The sequence below is a fragment of the Macrobrachium nipponense genome, chromosome 9 (assembly GCF_015104395.2).
Source record: "Macrobrachium nipponense isolate FS-2020 chromosome 9, ASM1510439v2, whole genome shotgun sequence".
In the NCBI taxonomy this organism is placed as follows: domain Eukaryota; kingdom Metazoa; phylum Arthropoda; class Malacostraca; order Decapoda; family Palaemonidae; genus Macrobrachium; species Macrobrachium nipponense.
Genome location: NC_061110.1, coordinates 78,088,381 through 78,111,492, shown reverse-complemented (window position 1 = coordinate 78,111,492; position 23,112 = coordinate 78,088,381). Strand labels below are relative to the sequence as shown.

At 41.8% G+C, this 23,112-nt stretch overlaps 1 long non-coding RNA gene across 1 annotated transcript in view; it reads right to left on the bottom strand.

Moving 5' to 3' along the window:
• Positions 1-426: 426 nt before the first annotated feature.
• LOC135217875 (uncharacterized) overlaps positions 427-23,112 on the bottom strand; it is a 92,672-nt gene continuing 69,986 nt past the window's right edge. Inside the window, exon 3 of the long non-coding RNA XR_010315218.1 lies at positions 427-907. This is a non-coding gene — a long non-coding RNA (uncharacterized LOC135217875). The remainder of the gene's footprint in view (positions 908-23,112) is intronic.

Sequence of the window (23,112 nt, the reverse complement as noted above, 5' to 3'; positions counted from 1 at the left end):
ACATATACCTAGACATATGAATATACTGAAATATTAAATAGCTTAACATAACGTGAAGGGCTGTACAGGCTTTTATTGATAACACAAAAATATATTATTTTTATGAATTTCCATTTTATGTTTTGTAAAAGTATGTACGTACAAAGTATGAAAATTCGTAAAAACAAAAATCTTAACAAGGTTTTCATATGAACCTGGTCTTGAACCGAACAATATAAATCTCTGGTTAACTTCATGAGAGAGAGAGAGAGAGAGAGAGAGAATGTTATATACATAAATAGAAATTAAGTCTTTGAAGGAAAACTGGTGTGAAAGGGACTAAGATAAGTCACAAAGAGAGAGAGAGAGAGAGAGAGAGAGAGAGAGAGAGAGAGAGAGAGAGAGAGAGAGAGAGAGAGAGATCTTACGGGTCATAAACCATGTCACTATAAATCATGAGAAGATGGGTTTATGTATTATCTGTCAGATCACTGGCGAAAACCATTTCAGGCAATAATATAGTTCGTTATTACATCTTCTTTTAAAGCTAGTTCAGAAGTATTTGCAACCTAAAGAAGTTAGGATAGAAATAATTGGTTTTAAAGGTTTTCATAACGAGTTTAAAAAATAATTGCTCAAAGTCACTTAGCCTCCTGAAATTATGGATACGTTAAGGATTGTTTGCAATGATTTCACTCAGAAGTGTTGTTACCACAGATATAGAGAGGGCACTTCTACAACAACTACTACTATGAACATATAGGCTACCGATACGACTGTGTTAGTCTTAGGAGTTATAACTGGAAGTAGAATATGGTTCACTTACAGTGAATGATACATTCGCTTAATATCTGATGGTACTAGAATCACTAACTCGTACACGTAAGGTAAATTAATTTCACTCCCTCTGGCACGCTCACGAATACATCTGAAAAATAGATACAAGACAAACAAAAAATGTAAGATGCTTTTTATTCAGAAGCTAAGATAAAAAGTCATAAAATCTGGGATAGAAAATTACAAAAATGATTGAAGTGAATTAAGTAATCTTTATCTTGAAGAGGAAATCACAATTCAAAGCTACAAAACACCAAATGGATCAACACACACATTTACTTGTTATAAATTACTCGAATCCGCAATCACTGTTCTGACCAAATTGTGAAAATAAGAATTCATTCTTTGCTTCTGCTTTGACTCAAGTCGACTGATCTTCCATCTTTTAACAGGTGGGGCTATCCTTCATTTTAGTTTTAGTTTTTCCCTACGTTCTGATTGGGTGAGATTATTAAGATGCTTGCCTCGTTGGTCTGCAGGTCGCCCACAAGAAGAGCAAAAGCGCGCGCGCGCACACACACACACACACACACAGGCATAATCAAAGTAAGTCTGTTGAGAATCTACGGATCCGTTTCGGTAATACTTTAAAATTGCCCTGAGGGCTAAAATAAGACCTGCAAAAACAGGAATGATATCCAAATAAAAGTATTTTTGAATGACAAACGCTCAAACACATCTTGACAGGCACCACTGCAAAGACCACATAAGGTCCTATAGCTTTTAGGAAGAAAATGCTTTTCAATAAGTGACTGATTGCTTGATTAACAAAAAGTTAGGCTTTTTTTCATCCAAGCAAAGGGTAGGACTTCCTGTCATGTCTGCGCCGAAGGGAATGAAAAAGAGGGAGTTGGAGCTGAACAACCTGACAGAGATCCAGAAAAATAAAGATAATGAAGTACTTGGAACTTGCGGTGGAATTGGGAGAAAACCGCACAACTGCACCGAGAAGTAACGGTTAAGAGAAAGGAAGAAAGAAGGCAGGTAAAGTAAAAGGCTACAGTGGATGCATCTAGGGGCACTATCCCCTCTCGGGATTTATAACATCGATGCATACAATGGTACATTTCATTCCAAAAATGAGATTAAGAACATGGAAAGTAAAAATAATGAGGACCGGTACAGAAACAGGGAACTGACTACATATTACTCCTGAATAACAAAAATGGTAGGTAATAGCCAAATGTTATGCATGAACATTAGTCAAGAAAATACGTGGTTGAGGTGTGAACATCAGATTTGTAAGGGACAATAAAAATTAAGAAAATAAACAGAAATTTACGGAATAAAATACAGATTGATAGGTTACTGAATAATAATCAGAAAATTAATTAATGAGATGATAGAAAATAGAGACGAGTAAAAAAGGGACTTAACTTGAAAGATAGTAAGCAAGTTTACAAAAACAAAATATGTGAGAAGAAAATTAATTAAGAATAATTTCCTTTCTGTTGGTTGTGCAGAGATCAGAGATCCACACCATGCAAACTACTTGTCCCAACTACCCTATTTGATGGTCAAGTGCTCGAGCTGGCAAAAAGCCGGATTAATCTAAACCACTAACCTAGTAAGGCGAAAAATGATCTAGAAACTACAGGGAGAGCGTGGAGAAAATATTACTCATTCGGATAAATGGAGAGACAGACAGACGGAGGATGTTACCAGTAATGTCCATTAATGAACTACCACTTGATATTCTTTTTACAAGTACCTGGTGGTGTTAGGAAAACTAACCTTGAAAGTTTATATGCACATTAAAGAGAAAATGTGGATACTCGCCTGTTACTTTGCTCATATGTGGAACAAAACTTCCAATGAAAAACTCAAAAAAAGAAGAAAGACTGTTAGAAATAGCATGCCTAGGTCTAGTGTGTATAATCTTCAAAGTTGTGAATGCAAATGATGAATAGAATTATGAAAAATCCGCTGAAGCATACGCAATGATATGATCGGAAGACGGTGCCAAAGATTAATGCTAAGAGCTGGAATAAGAAATTCAAGTTTTTTCCAGCAATTTAAGATGCAAGTGAGCTGCTAAAGACCAAACTATGGAACATTATTTAAAAAAGCAGATTTAAAGAATTACAACATTTCCTCAGGATAGACAGGTCTTCAAATGCCTTGAAAGCTTACTCAATATGTCCAATTTTTGTGCTATTGAAGAAGAGGGGTCCCGGATGAGTTAAATGTGAATTTGAAGTTAACAATTACAAGCTGAATTTAGATTAATTGCAGGCAGTTGAAGAAACGTTATTCCCGAAATTAATTTGGGTGAGAAGGATCCAATGTCCCAGGCTTAACAGCATTATTACATTAAGTACTTAGATGTTAGCAAAAATACCTGGATGTTTTAAAGAAAAACTAGATATACAGTTACTACGCAGATTTAAAGCCTACTTATTACAGAGAATAGTAGACGATACTTTTAATGATTTTAAAGACAAATCACGATAACTGTACAGAGAAAAAATTAACTTCATTTATGATTCACCATGATTTCAAAGAACTCTAACAAAATAAATAAATAAATACCTTCATTTACAGAAAGGGAGCCTTCTCGGGATTGGAATGAATAAATGAATCATGAAAGTTAAGCCATAGAGCTAAGCACTTGGCGACTTGTAGCCATTCAATGCTTAAGGCAGTGAAAAGAGGGAACTAGAGTGGTAATAAGTTAGGTTTATCTTTGTTTAACCAAACCACTGAGCTGATTAACAGCTCTCCCAGGGCTGGCCCGAAGGATTAGATATTTTTACGAGGCTAGGAACCAACTGGCTACTTAGCAACGGGACCTACAGCTTATGGTGGGATCCGAGCCATATTATATCGAGAAATTAATATCTAATCACCAGAAACAAATTCTTTAGATTCCACGTTGGCAGAGCGGAGAATTGAGCTAGGGACTACCGAATCGGAAGGCGAGAACGTAAATCACTCGTCCAACGAGGAACTACTAGAGTGGTAGGAGGCAAGATACAATATGTCCAGACATTTAGAAAAAAAAGATGGAGTACAAGGATCCCAAAGCAAAAGTGGGAGAAAACACCATGACCGCCCGTCCCGGGACGCCCGGCGGGCCTCCCCCACCCATCCCAGGAACCCCATCGGGCCATGACCACCCGCCCCGGGATGCCTGGTGGCCAATGCCCGCCCGTCCTGGGATGCCTGGCGGGCCACGCCCGCCCGTCCCGGAAACCCCATCAGGCCATGATCGCCCGTCCCAGGAACCACGGCGGGCCTCACCCGCCCGTCCCGGGACGCCTGGTGGCCCATGCCCGCCCGTCCCGGCACACCTAGCGGGCCACGCCCGCCTGTCCCGGGAACCCCGGCTGGCCTCACCCGCCTGTCCTGGGAAACCTGGCAGGCCTTGCCCGCCCATCCCGGGACGCCCGGCGGGCTTCGCCCACCCATCCCGGGAACCCCAGCAGGCCTCACCCACCCGTCCCTGGAAACCCGGCGGGCCCCAGGAAACCCGGTGGGTCTTGCCCGCCCGCCCCGGGACGCCTGACGGGCCACGCCCGCCCATCCCGGGAACCCCGGCGGGCCATGACCGCCTGTCCCGGGACGCCCGGCGGGCCTCGCCAACCCATCCCGGGAACCACGGCGGGCCTCACCCGCCTGTCCCGGGAAACCCGGCGGGCCTTGCCCGCCCATCCCGGGAAATCATGCGGGCCTGGCCCTCCCGTCCCAGGTCACCTGGCGGGCCTGGCCCGCCTGCCCCGGGATGCCTGGTGGCCCACGCCCGCCCGTCCCGGGATGCCTGGCGGGCCACGCCCACCCGTCCCGGGAACCCCAGCGGGCCATGACCTCCCGTCCCGGGGCGCCCAGAGGGCCTCGCCCACCTGTCCCAGGAACCACGGCAGCCTCACCCGCCCGTCCCGGGAAACCCACCCGGCGGGCCTCACCCGCCCGTCCCGGGACGCCTGGTGGCCCATGTCCCCCCGTACCGCCGGGATCCCGGGCCATGGCTGGGCCACGGGCCGCGCCCGCCCGTTCCCGGGAACCCGGGCTCCCCGGCTGGTCTCATCCGCCTGTCCTGGGAAACATGGCAGGCCTCGCCTGCCCGTCCCGGGACACCTGCCGGGAACCCTGGCGGGCCTCACCCGCCTGTCTCAGGAAACCCGGCGGGCCATGCCTGCCCATCCCGGTACGCCTGGCGGGCCTCGCCAACCTGTCCCAGGAACCCCGGCGGGCCTCACATGCCTGTCCCGGGAAACCCACCCGGCGGGCCTCGCCCACCCGTCCCAGGATGCCTGGTGGCCCATGCCTGCCCGTCCCGGGAACCCCGGCTGGCCTCACCCGCCTGTCCCGGGAAACCCGGCAGGCCTCGCCTGCCCGTCCCGGGACGCCTGGCAGGAACCCCGGCGGGCCTCACCCACCTGTCCCGGGACGCCTGGCGGGCCATGCCCGCCCGTCCCGGGAACCCCGGCGGGCCTCATCCACCTGTCCCGGGAAACCCGGAGGGCCACGCCCGCCCGTCCCGGTACGCCTGGCGGTCCACGCCCACCCGTCCCAGGAACCCCGGCGGGCCTCACCCACCCGTCCCGTGACGCCTGGTGGCTCATGCCCGCCCGTCCCGGGAACCCCGGCTGGCCTCACCCGCCTGTCCCGGGAAACCCAACAGGCCTCGCCCGCCCGTCCCGGGACGCCTGGCAGGAACCCCGGCGGGCCTCACCCGCCTGTCCCGGGACGCCCGGCGGGCCTCACCCACCCATCCCGGGAACCCCAGCGGGCCTCACCCACCCGTCCCGAGAAACCCGGCGGGCCTTGCCCGCCCGTCCCGGGAAACCCGGCGGGCCTCACCCGCCCATCCCAGGAAACCCGGTGGGCCTCGCCCGCCTGTCCCGGAACGCCTGGCGGGCCACGCCCGCCCATCCCGGGAACCCCAGCGGGCCATGACCACCCTTGCCGGGGCGCCCGGCGGGCCTCGCCCAACTGTCCCAGGAACCCCGGCGGGCCTCACCCGCCCGTCCCGGGAAACCCACCCGGCGGGCCTCGCCCGCCCGTCCCGAGATGCCTGGTGGCCCATGCCCGCCCATCCCGGGACGCCTGGCGGGCCACGCTCGCCCGTCCCGGGAACCCCGGCTGGCCTCACCCGCCTGTCATGGGAAACCTGGCAGGCCTTGCCTGCCCGTCCCGGGACGCCTGGCGGGCCTCGCCCACCCGTCCCAGGAACCCCGGCGGGCCTCACCCGCCCGTCCCGGGAAACCCACCCGGTGGGCCTCGCCCACCCGTCCCGGGATGCCTGGTGGCCCATGCCTGCCCGTCCCGGGATGCCTGGCGGGTGCCATGTCCGCCCGTTCCCGGGTAACCCCTCGGCTTGGGCCCTCCACCCGCCTTTGTCCCCGGGAAAGACCCGGCAGGCCTCACCCGCCCCGTCCCAGGACGCCTGGCAGGAACCCCAGAGGGCCTCACCTGCCCGTTCCGGGAAACCCGGCGGGCCTTGCCCGCCCATCCAAGGAAACCCGCTGGGCCTCGGAACCCCAGCCCGGGCCTCCCCGGAAACCCTGTGGTTCGGGGAACCCTCGGACCCTTGCCCTGTACCCAAGGAAACCCTCTGGGCCTGGACCCGGGCCCTTTGTCCCAGGAAACCGGTCCGGGCCTCCCCAGGACCCGCCTGGTCCCGGGACCTTCGGGCCCCCTGTGCCTTGGGAGCCCTGGTCCGCCCCAGGGATGCCTGGTGGCCCACCCAGCCCACCCGTGGATGGGACCCGCCGGGCCGGGACTCGCCCGCCATCGGGAACCCCGCGGCCTCACCCGCCCGTCCCAGGGAAAACCCACCCAGCGGAAGCCTTGCCCCAACAAAACCGTCCCCTTGGGACGCCTGGCAGGCCACGCCCGCCCGTCCCAGGAACCCCGGCGGGTCATGCCCGCCCGTCCTGGGACGCCCGGCGGACTCGCCCACCCATCCCGGGAACACAGGCGGGCCTCACCCGCCTGTCCCAGGAAACCCGGCGGGCCTCGCCTGCCCGTCCCGGGAAACCTGGCGGGCGAGGCGGGCCTTGCCCACCCGCCCAGGGATGCCTGGTGGCCCGCGCCCGCCCGTCCCGGGATGCCTGGCGGGCCACGCCCGCCCGTCCCGGGAACCCCGGCTGGCCTCACCCGCCTGTCCTGGGAAACCCGGCAGGCCTCGCCTGCCTGTCCCAGGATGCCTGGCGGGAACCCAGGCGGGCCACACCCGCCTGTCCCGGGAAACCCGGCGGGCCTCGCCCGCCCGTCCCGGTACGCCTGGCGGGCCTCGCCCGCCCGTCCCGGGACACCGCTCCTGGGACCAGTGGCGGGCCCGCCCATTCCTGGGACCCGTGGCGGGCCTCGCCCGCCGTCCCTAAAGAGAGTAACACTTCTTCTTAATCTTTGAACCAGAATATGCCACTGAATCCTTTCATTTCTCCAGGGGCTTCTCTCAATCCTCTGCTTCTTCTCCTCGCATGCCCGAATCTTCTCTGAATCCTCTGCTTCTTATCCTGGCACTCCACAAATCTCTGAATTCTCTGCTTCTTCCTCTGACGCTCCCTGAGTCTTCTCTCAATCCTCTGCTTCTTCTCCTCGCATGCCCGAATCTTCTCTCAATCCGCTGATTCTCCTGGCACTCCACGAATCTTCTCTCAATTCGCTGCTTCTCCTGGCACTCCACTAATCTTCTCTCAATTCGCTGCTTCTCCTGGCACTCCACTAATCTTCTCTCAATCCTTTGCTTCTCCTCCCACCCCACCAATCTTCTCTCAATCCTCTGCTTCTCCTGGCACTCCACCAATCTTCTCTCAATCCTCTGCTTCTCCTGGCACTCCACCAATCTTCTCTCAATCCTTTGCTTCTCCTGACACTCCACCAATCTTCTCTGAATCCGCTGCTTTCCTAGCACTCCACCAATCTTCTCTGTATCCTCTGCTTCGAATCCTGGCACTCCACCAATCCTCTCATTTTCCTTTCCCTTTCAGGAATCAATAAAACTTACAAAACATTTTATACTTATTTTCCTCTAACTTTCATTTCCTTCAACGTTAACAAAGCAAACTCCTAAAATCCATTGTAAACTAAAATGAATTGTACCAAAATTTGCTGCAAAAAATTATTGTGTAAATGAAAATCGCACTTTGTAAATAAACTATTGATTTAAATAAAAAAAAAAACCTTTCCATACAACAAACATTCTCCTCAAATTTTTGACATCTGATCCCTCTTCGCAAGGCCAGCTTAGACTTGGTCGCGCCATTCCTTGAGGATGGACAGCTGCTCTTTCATTTTCCAATTGTCCTTCTCCAGGCATCTGTAATTCCTCTGGAGGTTCTTGAGCTGGCAAACCAATTTCTCCTTCGCTCCTCGCAGCTGTCGAACCTCATCTTCCGACTGGTCGTTCCGTTCGCCCTGGACACCGGTCTTCCTATCCACCCACTTGAAGCGATGATTTCCTTCCTCTAGAAGGCACCTCAGCTCGTTTCTCTTCAGTTTCGCAACCTGAACTTCACAATTAGTCCACACGTTTCCTTCGTGAGGTCTTCCACTTCCTTCTGCAGGAGCTGGAACCTGACCTCGGCGTCTTTCCTGTCGGATTAACGCTTTTCGGTAGCGTCTTTTCGTTCCTGGACGAGCCTCGCCATCCGCACCGCTTCTTCGGTCTATATCTGCAGGTCCCTCTCCTTCTGTCGTAGCAGTTTCTCTTGCCTCTCAACCTGGCAGTTTGCCTCTGGCAATTGCACTGTCGGTTCCCTTATCCTCTCACATAGTCACATAGGGCATCGTTTCCCTGCCCAACTTCCTTTGTGTAATCCATCAACTGCTGATTTTCCTCTGTCTTGAGAATCTTGTCTTCCAGCTGCTGTTTTTCCATCTTCACTTGATCGTTCTCCTTCACAAACAACGTCTCACCTTCGAATAAGTGGGCCCTTTCTTGCCAGGCCTGTTGTTGCAACACGTCCTGAGTTATCTGCATCACACGAGTGCTTTCTTCCTTTCCGCCCCCCTTCTGAATCTCTTCATTGTAAGTCAAGCCTCTGTTGCAGCTGAAAAATTATCCTGTCCAAGTTCACCCGCTGCTCTCTCTGGTACTGGATGGTGTCTCGCAAGGCCGAAATTCTCTCGTTCAATTCCATTTCCTTGGGCTGTTCACCTCCATCATCAGTAATTAGGAAGAACCTCACCAGTGAATAGGCAGCCTTCTCTCCGTATTTCAACCAACATCTAGACAACAACGTCACACAACAGCTGCTGCTAAGGCCAGGTAAGGCCACATTTTCTTCAAACTGGAATACCCAGTTCATATACTCTCCTCTATATCTCTCGCTTTTTCCTTGATTTTCAATATTTCACAAGAGATATTTCGATTTATCAAAATATAGCAGGAAACATTCTGAAAGATTTTTAATCATGTCTTGTTTCTAGGTGTTATAAATTGCTGCAATTCTCTCTCTCTCTCGTACGGGATCTTTTTGCAGTACGTATCTTTTTTGTTTGGTCTCTTATCGTCTTATCTATTAAAATATATTTAGGGATTTTCCTTTATTTACCTTTTTGTCTACAAGAAAAACAATACTAACTACAGGCGGGCAATTGGAACAGCAAAAAATGACCATTTTTCTAAGCTACGTTTTATTTTTATTGAATTTAACAAAATAACTAAAAGATATAATTCTAAATGAATTAACCGAGACATCAAGAGAAATAGTATATATTTTATATAATAATCAACTACTCAACCATAATGATTTTCAAAAACTATAGGTAAGTTTTAAGATTTTAAATTTATATCATATGCATACAAAGAAAAGGTAAAACGAAATTTAATTATACTAAATTTTGTCCTATATAAAAGTGAAAATCAGATATAAAGGAGTAAAATTTTATTAGAGCATAACTTGATTCGTAAATTGAAATCCAATATAGAAATAAAGTAGAAAATCCTAACAACCCCACTTCTATATAAGGCATTTGGTGTGAGCGCATCCTTAGAACACAAATGTAAATAATACTGTTTAATACGGATGATAATGACAATTAAATACTGTGCCTCTCAAAGATGTGTAACGAAGAAACTGTTGCAATTTAAAAAACAATTACAGTCAATAACGTCGTCAAATAATAAATACATCAATGAAAACGACATGACATGTAAGGTTAAGAAAATGTATTGTAGAAGCGTGCTTGATAAAGAAAAAAAAATCTGCTTAAAACACGTTCCAGGGAAATCAAATACATAACCCACACTTCTGTTACATAATATAAACTGTAGATTCCATACCTGATCGTCTGTGTGAGGTCACAGATGCAGATGGAGGTTGGACATCCTACTCATTGTATATTACCATACTAATAATAATGATAAAATATTGACACTAGCTCACGTGTTTTTAGTTATGTTCCTTTTACTTGATTACCAGTTAATGCTAATGTTTTGGAAGATCATGCATATTTCAAAGGTTTAAAGTGAAAAGTAATATTTATAGTATCTCAAAATTAAATGAAAAAAAAAGTGATATTGGTTCAAAGTTATCTGCCAGATTGTCGGAAAAATGTGATGGTTTTTTAGTTTAACATTTATTCAAACTAAAATAAGCCTTAAACTTTGAATATAGAAGGCTTTGTAAATATAACTACTTTTATTTTGTTATTCTGAAATAAAGGGAATTACAAAACGCGCTTCATTCCAAGAAAAGAAGGAAAACAGATTAAGGTAATAAAGTTGAGACAGAATAAGAGCACAGCACTTAAGAAACTAAGGCTGGAATATCAAAAGGGGGTCCAAAAGGTAGAAGAAATAAGCCCTGATAGAATTAGTGGAACTAAAAGCTGCAGCCTACGAAACTAGGCTACTTAACTCGCCAATGCAAAGGTAGAAACTAGTGGTTCCTAACCCTCCCTAAGACAGGAAATGGTCAGAGAACGGCAAGAACCACGGCAGTTGACTTCACAGGAGAGAAAAGTTAAATTCCTATAATAACACATTAACTCTTTTACACATTAGAATTAGCTATAACTACATCGGCACTAGAAAACTACTTTGCTTCTTGAAACACAGAAACTGGGTTAAGTTATTTTCTATTACAATGCATCTTGAAAACAAGGATGAAAATATCCTTACGAAAGAAATATAGTAAAACTGATAATAACTGATATTTTGCAACACGAGGCTTCTTCACACCATAATCTAGAAAAGAACGTAATAAGTTATCTCTCTCTCTCTCTCTCTTTCTCTCTACTTATCTTTGTCTTGTTATATTCTGTGGTTCTTTCTTTCTCTTTTCCACCAAATATGAACCTGTTATATTGGTGAAAGTATCCTAATATTTCATGTTGTTTTAGTTACTAACATTTAGTAAATAAAGAAAATTATATATAGCCGTAATTTTTTAGCGTTATTGTCCACATCGCCCGCCTTCTCTATGGAGGTTGGCCTAATCATGAATTGTATAAGTATATAGACATGTATCTGTGTGTATGGTTGCTACCTCAATAAAGTAAGTCAACTGAAAATTTTGCTAATTTGCTGATATAGATGTTCTCTCTCTCTCTCTCTCTCTCTCTCTCTCTCTCTCTCTCTCTCTCTCTGTATATATATATATATATATATATATATATATATATATATATATATATATATATATATATATATATATACATACATAAAGAGGTGGCTTGCTGCTAGCAGAACACCACCGTTAACACTGTTGGTGAAGGTTTTGTATCGATCTCGTGGACAGTCATGTCAGTATATAAGATTTAATAATCTATAGGAAATGCTATTTCATAAATACTGAGTTCCTAAGCACTTTTAGTCTCATATTTATTTCGCATATTTCCTTAAATGCACATTTTACACTCAAACCCAGTATCGTCAACAACAAAATGTTTACGACCACTCTCTTAATTAACGTTAATAGATTATGGATACTTTACTCTATGCTCAAGAAAAATACCTGCTGCCCACTCCTCCTTCCTTGGCCTGACGGCGCAACATCTATTGGATGCTCTGTTAGTTACTTGTTCAACTGCTTCGGGGTTTCATAGACACGGATTCGTGTTCACTCTGGATCAGCGGAGGGAACGAACTATTGTGCGTGAAAGTACCTAGAATCCAACACACCTGGAGAATTAGTAACCTTCCCAAACAAACATAAACATGGGTACAATTCAAGAGGTTTACAAAAAGATTAAGTCCAACTGCTCAGACACAAGGACAAGACAATTAAAGGATCATACAACTGACCACATTCAAACCTTTGGTAAACAGAAACTTATTCACAAAACCTATTAAACATACAAATACAACGAAAATATCTATAAGGCAACTGATTTGTATTTAAGACTGTGATTTTATCTTTGAGGTCATTCTTAAACATGTTACAAATACAAGGTTCCAAATGAAACAGCCCATGAGTAATATTAAAATTACAATGGGAAGAAAGTTATATAATGGCAGATTCTCAAAGATTTCGTGAATAGATATCTTTTGATCTTGCAATTACTGGACTACCAATCCAATTTATCCGGTGGTTGTTTTCACTTAAATGAATGAATATTGCATTGGATGTTTGCCCGGTTTTGACAAAATATTTATGCTGTTTGAATCTTAAATCTAAGCCCTTGCTAAACTGACCGACATAAAAGGAAGGGCAGTTCATGCATGGAATTCTATATATTATGTTGTTGCTTTCCCTTGGGCCATTTTCTTTTTACATTCCTTTTAGTGTGTTATTATAGGAAAAAACCAGGTTGACCTTAAAAGATTTTAACAATGATTTTATGGTAACAAAACCGTTAAAATAAGGCAAGCTGAGAATGTTCTTAGAGGTTTCTTTCTCCGTGTTACACTATTTTGTGGGCTTTATTATAGCAATTATCTAATATATGTGAAGGATAACATAAATCTTTCCCTATTTTTCTTATGTATGCAATTTCTTGATCCAAATATTTCCTATAAATACTGAATTTACATTGAAATGGTTCTCTGTGTATCGAAACATCTAAGAAAGGGAGGCAATTGTCTTTTTCCAATTCTAGAGTAAACCTAGTCGATGGTACCTGGTTATTTAATTTAGAGAGTAAATCATTTACATCAATACCAGCAGGCAAAACAGCTAAAATATCATCAACATATCTATACCACTTTAAAGGAATATAAATGATATTAGGTAAATAGCGTTTTTCAAAGAATTCCATGTACAAGTTTGAGAGGAGTGGTGATAAAGGGTTGCCCATTGCCATGCCAAATATTTGTTGATAAAATTCACCATTGAATATAAACTTACAATCACAAATGCACAACCTAGTGAGTGAAATAATATGGCTTACAGGTAGATGTAATTCATGCTGAGTTAGTTCATGGTATACTATGATACTCTAAAACAGAGTCTATAGGGACTTTACTAAAAAGAGAACATACATCAAAACTAACGAATCTATCAGTGGGGCAAAAAGTAATTTTTATTTAATTTATCAACTGAATCTAGAGAATTATATATATGAGAATCCGAGATAGTTCCAAGTATAGGGAACAAGAGTTTAGTGACATATTTCGAAAGTTTCTATGAAATTGAGCCAACAGTACAGATAATAGACCGCATAGGATTATTTTCTCTGTGCGTTTTGACTTATCCGTACAGGTAAGGCAACGAAGGAAATTTGACTGACAATTTGCCCAGTAGTTCTGTTGTATCTTTCAGTTTTTTTTCACTGTGCTATTAAAGTTTTTTACGACTTGATCAAGGGGATTTTTTTTTTAGTTTTTTGTAAGTCACATCATCATCCAGTAGGGCTTGCATACGTGGTATGTAGTCAGCTTTACTAAATTACTATATTATTTGACTTATCAGCTTTTGTGATGTGGAGAGTATTGTCCTTAAAAAGATCGGTCAAACTTTTCTTATAGCGAGCAGGCAAGTTACTTTCTTGTTAGCTCCGTAAACAATACCTTTAATTATGCCAACATGATTTTGAGGAAGATCACAATATTTTTCAAATTTACTTAGGGATGACGCTATCATTAAAGCAGAAGGTCTATTCGCTATAAAGAAAGGTAAACCATAAAACCATATCCAAGCGCACTCACAACATTTTCACTTATTCGTTTACTTGATAGGTTTACAAAACAATCATGATGTGCACAATGAGTCCAATCACTGCTATCAATAAGATTTTTTAGTTTTCTGTCGAGTTTCCTTTTTAGGGCATCTGTAGTCCTACGCAATTTTTCGTAAATTTCTCGTCGCAGCGAGTCCTTCCAATCAGCCGGGATAGAATGATTGAAAGAGACCCATGAGAGACAGGAGATACATGAGTGAAGGGCGTTGAGTAGAAAGATCTTGCAGCTACTCCAGTGTTTCGCTTTCCTTCGTGGCTTATATTATACCTTTATTGATGCATTTATCACATTCAAAATTTTCATGATTTAGTTATACATAAGAGGGCCACGTTTACTTTCGCTATCCTGTTTCCTCTTTTGAGATGTATCGTCACCCTTTCCCAAGTCTCTTGTGGCTGCACATTCGAACAGAATTCGACTAAAGTTCCTGAAGAGGTGCCTATCTGAACGAGTGCTCCCTAACTCCTTGATGCCAAGCCGTTTAAGAAGGTATGACCATCACCCATTCAATGAATTTAGTGTCATGATGTTAAAACACCGCATAGCAGTCGCCAAGCAATAAGAGAGAGAAAAATTCAAGGAACTGGAAAAAACAAAGATCTCTTTCAATCATTCTATCCCGGCTGATTGGAAGGACTCGCTGCGACGAGAAATTTACGAAAAATTGCGTTGGACTACAGATGCCCTAAAAAGGAAACTCGACAGGAAACTAAAAAATCTTATTGATGCATTAATTGGACTCATTGTGCTCGTAATGACTGTGTTGTAAACCTATCTAGGAAACAAATAAGTGAAAATGTTGTGAGTGTGCTTAGATTTGGTTTATCTTTATTTATAGAGAATAGACCTTCTGCTTACTGATTGCGTCATCCCTAAGTAAATTTGAAAAATATTGCGATCTTCCTCAAAATCATGTTGACATAATTAAAGGTATTGTTTGACCGAGCTGATAAGTCAAATAGTATAGTAATTTAGATAAAGCTGACTACATATCACGTATGCAAGCCCTACTGGATGATGATGTGACTCACAAAAACTAAAAAAAAATCCCCTTGATCAAGTCATAAAAAAACTTTAATAGTACAGTGAAAAAAAACTGAAAGATAAAACAAAACTACTGGGCAAATTGTCAGTCAAATTTCCTTCGTTGCCTTACCTGTACGGATAAGTCAAAACGCACAAAGAAAATAATCTTATGCGGTCTATTATCAGTACTGTTGGCTCAATTTCATAGAAACTTTCGAAATATGTCACTAAGCTCTTGTTCCCGATAATTGGAACTATCTCTGATTCTCATATATATAATTCTCTAAATTTAGTTCATAAATTAAACAAAATTACTTTTGCCCCACTGATAGATTCGTTAGTTTTGATGTATGTTCTCTTTTTAGTAAAGTCCCTATAGACTCTATTTTAGGGTATCTTAGTAAATGAACTGACTCATTATGAATTACATCTACCTGTATGTCACATTATTTCACTCACTAGGTTGTGCATTTGTGATTGTAAGTTTATATTCAATGGTGAATTTTATCAACAAATATTTGGTATGGCAATGGGCAACCCTTTACCACCTCTCCTCTCAAACTTGTACACGGAATTCTTTGAAAAACGCTATTTACCTAATATCATTTATATTCCTTTAAAATGGTATAGATATGCTGAATTGGAAAAAGGCAATTGCTTCCCTTTCTTAGATGTTTTGATACATACAGAACCACTTCAGTGTAAATTCAGTATTTATAGGAAACCAAACAACAACTTAACTTATGTTCATTTCTATTCAAGCCAGCATCTTAATATCAAAAAATCAATTTTCTCTTCCATGTTTAATACATAAGAAAATAGGGAAAGATTTATGCTATCCTTCACATATATTAGATTATTGCAATAATACAGCCCACAAAATAGTTTAAGTAACACGGAGAAAGAAACTTCTAAGAGCATTCTCAGCTTGCTTTATTTTAACGGTTTTGTTACCATAAAATCATTGTTAAAATCTTTTAAGGTCAACCTGGTTTTTTCCTATAATAACACACTAAAAGGAATGTAAAAAGAAAATGGCCCAAGGGAAAGCAAAAACATAATATATAAAATTCCATGCATGAACTGCCCTTCCTTTTATGTCGGTCAGTCTAGCAAGGGCTTAGATTTATGACTCAAACAGCATAAATATTCTGGCAAAACTGGACAAACATCCAATGCAAAATTCATTCATTTAAGTGAAAACAACCACTGGATAAATTGGATTGGTAGTCCAGTAATTGCAAGATCAAAAGATGTCTATTCACGAAATCTTTGAGAATCTGCCATTATACAACTTACTTCCCATTGCAATTTTAATATTACTCGCGACCTGTTTCATTTAGACCCTTGTATTTGTAATATGTTTAAGAATGACCTCAAAGATAAAATCAGAGACTTAAATACAAATTAGGTGCCTTATAGATATTTTCTTTGTATTTGTATGTTTAATAGGTTTTGTGAATAAGTTTTTGTTTACTAAAGGTTTGAACGTAGTCAGTTGCCGCCCTGTATGATCCTTTAATTGTCTTGTCCTTGTGTCTGAGCAGTTGGAATTAATCTTTTTGTAAACCTCTTAAATTGTACCCATGTTTATGTTTGCTTGGGAAGGTTACTAATTCTCCAGGTGTGTTGGATTCTAGGTACTAATCTCCTTATAATCCCTATCTGTCACTTTTACGAGCGTTCCTTGTCGTCTCAGTTTCTCATATATGTCAGTCAGTCTGCTAAGTAAAGGACGTTGAGTCGAAAGATCTTTCAGCTACTCCAGTGTTTCACTTTCCTTCATGGCTTATAACTTTATATATATATATATATATATATATATATATATATATATATATATATATATATATATATATATATATATATATATATAACGGAGATTCCAAGACTAAAGACACAAGAGGAATCAATATCAACAAATAAATAATATGAAATAACTTTATAAAAACCACAAAGACGAAAATTGATATGGAAAGCGAAAACTGCTACTGGAAGGAAGCCGCGTCAATGAAAGTTATAATTTTCATTTTTATCATTCTGTTTGAGATCACCCAGGAGCCGAAATACACGTGGGCGAGGCACGTGCCACGTAAACGACCCTAAATTGCCTGTTCTCTGTCTGTCACGATTGGAGGAAGAAGGGTATTTTCTCTCTCTCTCTCTCTCTCTCTCTCTCTCTCTCACTCTCTCTCTCTCTCTCTCTCTCTCTCCAGTGGATTGAGTAAAATAGGCTCTTCTCCCTGGTAAAAGGAAATACTTTTCATATTGGCCAAAATGAAAGGGTCTTCTTACTGGAAAGGATATACTCTCAGTATTGTAACAAAAGGAAGATGCTCTTTACGATATACTAGGAAGGGAATCATTTTTAATAGTAAAATAACCTCTGTTACTCGGAGAATTTTTTTTTTTTTTTTTTTTTTTTTTGTTTTTTTTTTTTTTTTTACAGTACGAAGGAAATACTCTTGATATTGGAGAAAACTAAATGCACTTTCTTGCATGAAAAGGGAATCCAAACTAAAATACTAATTTCGTTTCCACTTACAAAAATATTTTTTCATTGGGAAAAGGAAAAGCTCTCCATGACGAGTTGCATATTAAAGCAAGAAATACATTTAGCAAATCTTGTAAACATTCTTCATTCTACAAAAATATAATTTTTTTCCGTACAGATACAAAAAAAAAAAAAAAAATCTCAATTTATGCTAAAATAGCATACGCTCTACATGCTGTGGAAGTCAAGTTTTTACACTAAAAAAGGAATTCCCTAAAAGACAAATGTTTTTCATACTGGATCAAAGAAATTCTCCGCCACCCTGTTCTTGTCAAAATATTGAGATTTTCCTTCAAATTTATACTTAAAAAAGTAAAACCTTGCAGCACAATCTGCGGAAAATGATCTGAACAATTTAAATCTGTTGTATATTATGTACGTAAGCCTGCAAATTAAACTAAATATTCATGAGATGACCTTTAATAATTATTTTTAATTCACATTTTACGTAACATCCTATTGCAGTAAGCCCCTAGTTATTGGCCACTATGATACATTTGAATGTATAACATATGACAAAGATTTTTTTTATTAACAATCAACATTTTGCAATTTCTTAATTATACTTCATGGCAGTAGGGAACGTCCCTCCCCGCAAGGACGCCAAGGAAGGGCGAAGCCTAGACAGTGGGGCGAGGTAGGAAATTTCTTAAAATTTTTCGGAGGCTATAGGGGGACAATAGTCAGGACTGATGAGTACAATGGACCTTAATGCAAGAGTCTGGAGTGCTCAGTCAATTTTGAATACAAATATAAAGAAATTTGTAGCATAATATATCATAAGAGATACTAAGCGCAACGTATTTGATAAAATAGCAAAATAAAATCCTGTATTGTGTCAGAAATCATCCAATGTAAAAGTGGTACAAACATGCACACACAAACCCATATATATATATATATATATATATATATATATATATATATATATATATATATATATATATATATAATTTTTACCAGTATCACACTGGTTGATTCCCCTCAAAAGTACATAATTTTATTTTACTATTTCATTTCTTATGCCACAGTACTAAATCCATTATACTATTTATATTATTACGCAATTAATTTAACACTTGAAACCCTTGCCTGAAATTCCTTGTACACTTCAGTCCTGCCTATTTGACACACCCCCTCTCCAACAAAATTCCTGACTACGCCCTTGCTTGGCATCCTTGGTGAGAGGATTCAGGTTGGTTCAAATGTGTGAGGACTATGCATAAAGTATATTACTGCACTCTTTCTCTCTCTCTCTCTCTCTCTCTCTCTCTCTCTCTCTCTCTCTCTCTCTCTCTCTCACACACACACACACACACACACACACACTCTGTGCCATTAATCATGTTCCGTCGTAAATATCTTAATATTGTGGTACAAAAATTTCCTCCCAATTCAATTTAACAACTTAAATGGAATATTCACATTTACCTATTTGACATTGTCATATTACATACAAACGAAATTCGATTTTTTGACAGATAATATGAAAGTTTCTCTGTACCTTTAATGAAAATTTTAAAATTATGAAGTATGTTTTAGAGCCACAATTATGAGTCAGCAATACAAAGATACGTACTATTTATCGTGTTACAATAAAAAGAAATACTAGACTGACTGGTTAAAATTCTAGGCAGTACCCCTGACGATTTCCTCCAGGAAAGATAAGGAATATTGCCTGTAAAATTAGAGATCTCCGAAGACTCAAAAGGAGTTCGTCAGACGTCCGTGGTATAAGTTTGGGCGTTTCTTTGTAAAAATTGCTCCAGGCTGTTTTAGTGTTGTGTGCTTTCTTTCGTGAAATCACGGTTAGTAAACGGAAAATCTACTCTTAGCACAATCAAGAAGATTCTTTTCAGTTTCCCAAGCATTTTTCACTGACTGGCCCGGAAAGTTTATTAGAAATATTTTCCAAGGTTCTCTCTCTCTCTCTCTCTCTCTCTCTCTCTCTCTCTCTATGACTGTAAGCAACTAATCGAACCCGTTTATTGAATCTAAAACCGTCAATTTTCTTGTTATTTTTGCCTGATTTTTCCATGTGAGGAAATAAGACCAATTTGGAGTCGAGACAAGAGCCTCGAATAAATAAGATCATTCAAGTAACCGAAACTTTGGGGCCGCTTTTGAAAGTCAGTCTTCAAGAGGCCGCAGGATCCTTTACAATGATTCTTCGCCAACTTCTTATCAAGAACTATTATTCCAATGTCCTTCAAATACCATATTATGAAAATAAGTCAGTAACAATGTCTAAAATAACACTAGCCTGTAGGGAGACCTCCCCCTTGGAAATCTTCCTAAAGGAAGACAAGGAACTTCCGCCAAGGAGGCTCTCAATGGGGTAGCATTTTCAGGAGGGATGTTGGGCTCATACCAGGCGGGAGAGCATCCCCGGAGGAGGCCTGACCTCAGGGGTGGGGTCCAAGGCTTCCTAAGGAAAGTATCCCTCAGGGATGCCTTCTCAGAGGGACACGGGACACCTCGACAGGAAGGGCCTCCTCCAATCTCACCTTCTTTGGAGTGAGTCAGGGCTTCTGACAGCCCAGAAAGCATCCCTGGAAAAAGACCTCACCGCAGGAGTGAGGGCCATATCTTTCTGGAAAAGGCATCCCTCAAGGGCATCTCCAGCCCCTCCCCTGGGGATGCTTTCCCAAAGGAGGTAAGGGCATCCCAAGCGGGAGGCTCTCTTCTGGGGCTGCATTCATAACAGAAATGGCCCCTGAAAAGTCTCATCACAGTAATGATGGTCATGGATTCCTAGCAAAGGTATCCCTTATGATTGGTCTTCAGTCCCTTCCCCATAAATGCCTTCCCAGAGGGAGCTAGGACACCACAGGAATGGTTCTCCTCAGTGGCTGCCTTCCCAGGACAGAGGCAGGGTTCCTGTCACACAGAACATTCCCAGAAGAGGTTCTTTTCATATAGGTGGGGACTAACCCCCTCCCCATGGCACCTTTGCCAAGTAAGCCATCCTCCAGGGCTGAACTTGTAATATAGATGAAAAAATCTTGTATGAGAATAAAAGAGGAGGAACAGTTAAGCCGATGAAATGTTTGCATAGAATGTTGGCAAGGGTACTAAGGAGTACAAATGTTCTGGAGACATTTAGGTAGCGAAGATTAATGAGCAAACAGCAGATGGAAATATTCTGTGAGTAAAGAATGCAGTTTCATGTTGGTTAAATGAATATTTTGATTGGTGGTTGAATACAGATGACAGAAGTGTAGACGTAATGATCCCAAGATAGAAGGGTTGGTGCAATATAATTTTTATTGACACTGTTCATATATCTGGTGAGAGTGCAATGAAATACACATGAAGAATAATATCCCATTTATTAGAAGCTAAGGATGATAAAGCAATATGTAATACTTATGAAGAAATAACATTGTTTAGTTTCCCCGGGAAGGTTTAAGGAAGGGTTTGGACTTAGAAAATGAGACAAATGGTTATGGAAATGGTTTGTGAGTAGTGTTTCCCGAGAAAGCTGTGCAAGTAAAGAGAAAATATATGTGTTAAATAGGGACCTACAGAATCTTTATCATATGCAGTGCACAAATGGTTAGAGAGGCTACAAGTAAAGAGTAGTTCTTAGAACGAAAATGAAGCTAATGTTCCTGCCGTACTCTTCAGACACCTTCACCAGTACTTTAAAGAAAATATTTGCAATTGTTTGTTGCCCAGAATCCAGGGGTTCACATCTTGCTTTAAACCAGACAATGAACTGAAAAAATGGCGTTGTTCTGACCAAACTGAATAAGATCTGAGAGACTATTTATACATAACTCTTACTTACTTGGCTTTCTTTGTACACTATTGACACTGGAACACCTTCAAACACCTCAGTTTGAATCAAGATTCAATTTCATTTGAAGCTAGGTGTCACAGACGTATATCTTATCTTCTTTGGGGGCCTCTCAAGTGGTAAATACCCTTTATTTTACCAGTTTGGTCATAGGCGGAGTTCTGCTTTGTTATTACCAAGGCACGCAGAACAAATATACTTTTTTCAGGCATTTTTAGTTTTAATTCCTTAAATCCATCATATAATGCTTTCATCATCACGGTCAGTTTAACATCTGTAAAATGACTAATCCAATGTACAAGGATGTTAATGTATATCACGTTTGTACCTTTGGGCCAGTAACACACTTAGTGCTGACAATCAGTCCCCTAAACAACTGTTCTCCAATAAACATGGCCTCAGCTTTCTTCAATTTCAAGTCAGACTTAGGTTGGACAAGAACTAATTTGGTTAGTACACAGAACATACATGGAGAGTAGTCTTTCACATTTATAATCATTTACGTTTTTTAGTCCAGCAAGAATCTTAAATCCACAAACAGCACCAAACACATGCCATTATTAACTATGCAGATGGCCTCTGACGTTATGAACGACCTAAACTGATTTTTTTTATTTGTCAATTCCAACTCTGTACATTCCCCATGAAAATTTATTCTGATGGACAAACTAGTGCCTCTACTGGTACTTTGATTTATTCTTCCCAGTCTTCTCAGACAGTTTTTGGATTAGCTTCAGCTCCTAGCAGCTTTTAATTGCTACAGATGCATATGAGAGTTGAGTGAAAGAGGGAACCAGAGTTAAAGAATTTCAGGATGTCTACAGAGGATAAATGTTACGTATGACGGAATTGTTGAGGTAGCTTTTTTCATGGAATTGGAGTGGTTGGGGGTTGTAAATACGAGAGAAAAAAGGAGTGGCAGTGATTGCATGGGTAGTCTATTTGAAGTTAGGAGAACTGGAAAGATGAAAACTACAGATATCTCACCGCGGTGATTTGGTTGGATAGATTTTCTGGGTAAAGATAATTAGGTAAAATGATATATAATTTAGGAATGTTAGGTGGAATAGGAATATTTAAAGTTTTTATATCAACTTTATATAAAGACTATATATATATATATATATATATATATATATATATATATATATATATATGTGTGTGTGTATATATATATATATATATATATTATATATATATATATATATATATATATATATATATATCCTTCTTTTCCCATACTATCTATCCTACTAAATCACCCACTGTCATCGAGAGAGAGAGAGAGAGAGAGAGAGAGAGAGAGAGAGAGAGAGAGAGAGAGAGAGAGAGAGAGGAGAGGAGAGAGGAGAGAGGTTTCATGTTAGGGCGAGAAATTTATTTACTCGTAATAATGGTAAAAAAATTACTACTACCATTAATAATAATAATAATAATAATAATAATAATAATAATAATAATAATAATAATAATAATAATAATAATATCAGTTTAACTTTGCTCCATTTGCAATGACATCCCATGACGGGTTGGGCCAAATAGGACTTCGAAGTATTATTTCAACTGTAAAATAACGCCTTTGCCCAATCACTTCATGGTTAAAGTGATTTCATAATGTCTTTTGCGTGATAAGCAGACGATGATGACGCCGCTCTTTGACAAGACTTTTTCGCTGAGGTAAAGGAAGGGATGGTTGACTCTTATGACAGATTGAATTTTATCATATAGCGAGAATCACTATCACTGGCTGAAGCTGGCTGTAAACCGACATAAAAAGTTTGGTAGGTAAGCGTCTATCAGTCAAAATGCTGTGTTTAAGCACATGCAGCTACTGCGCAT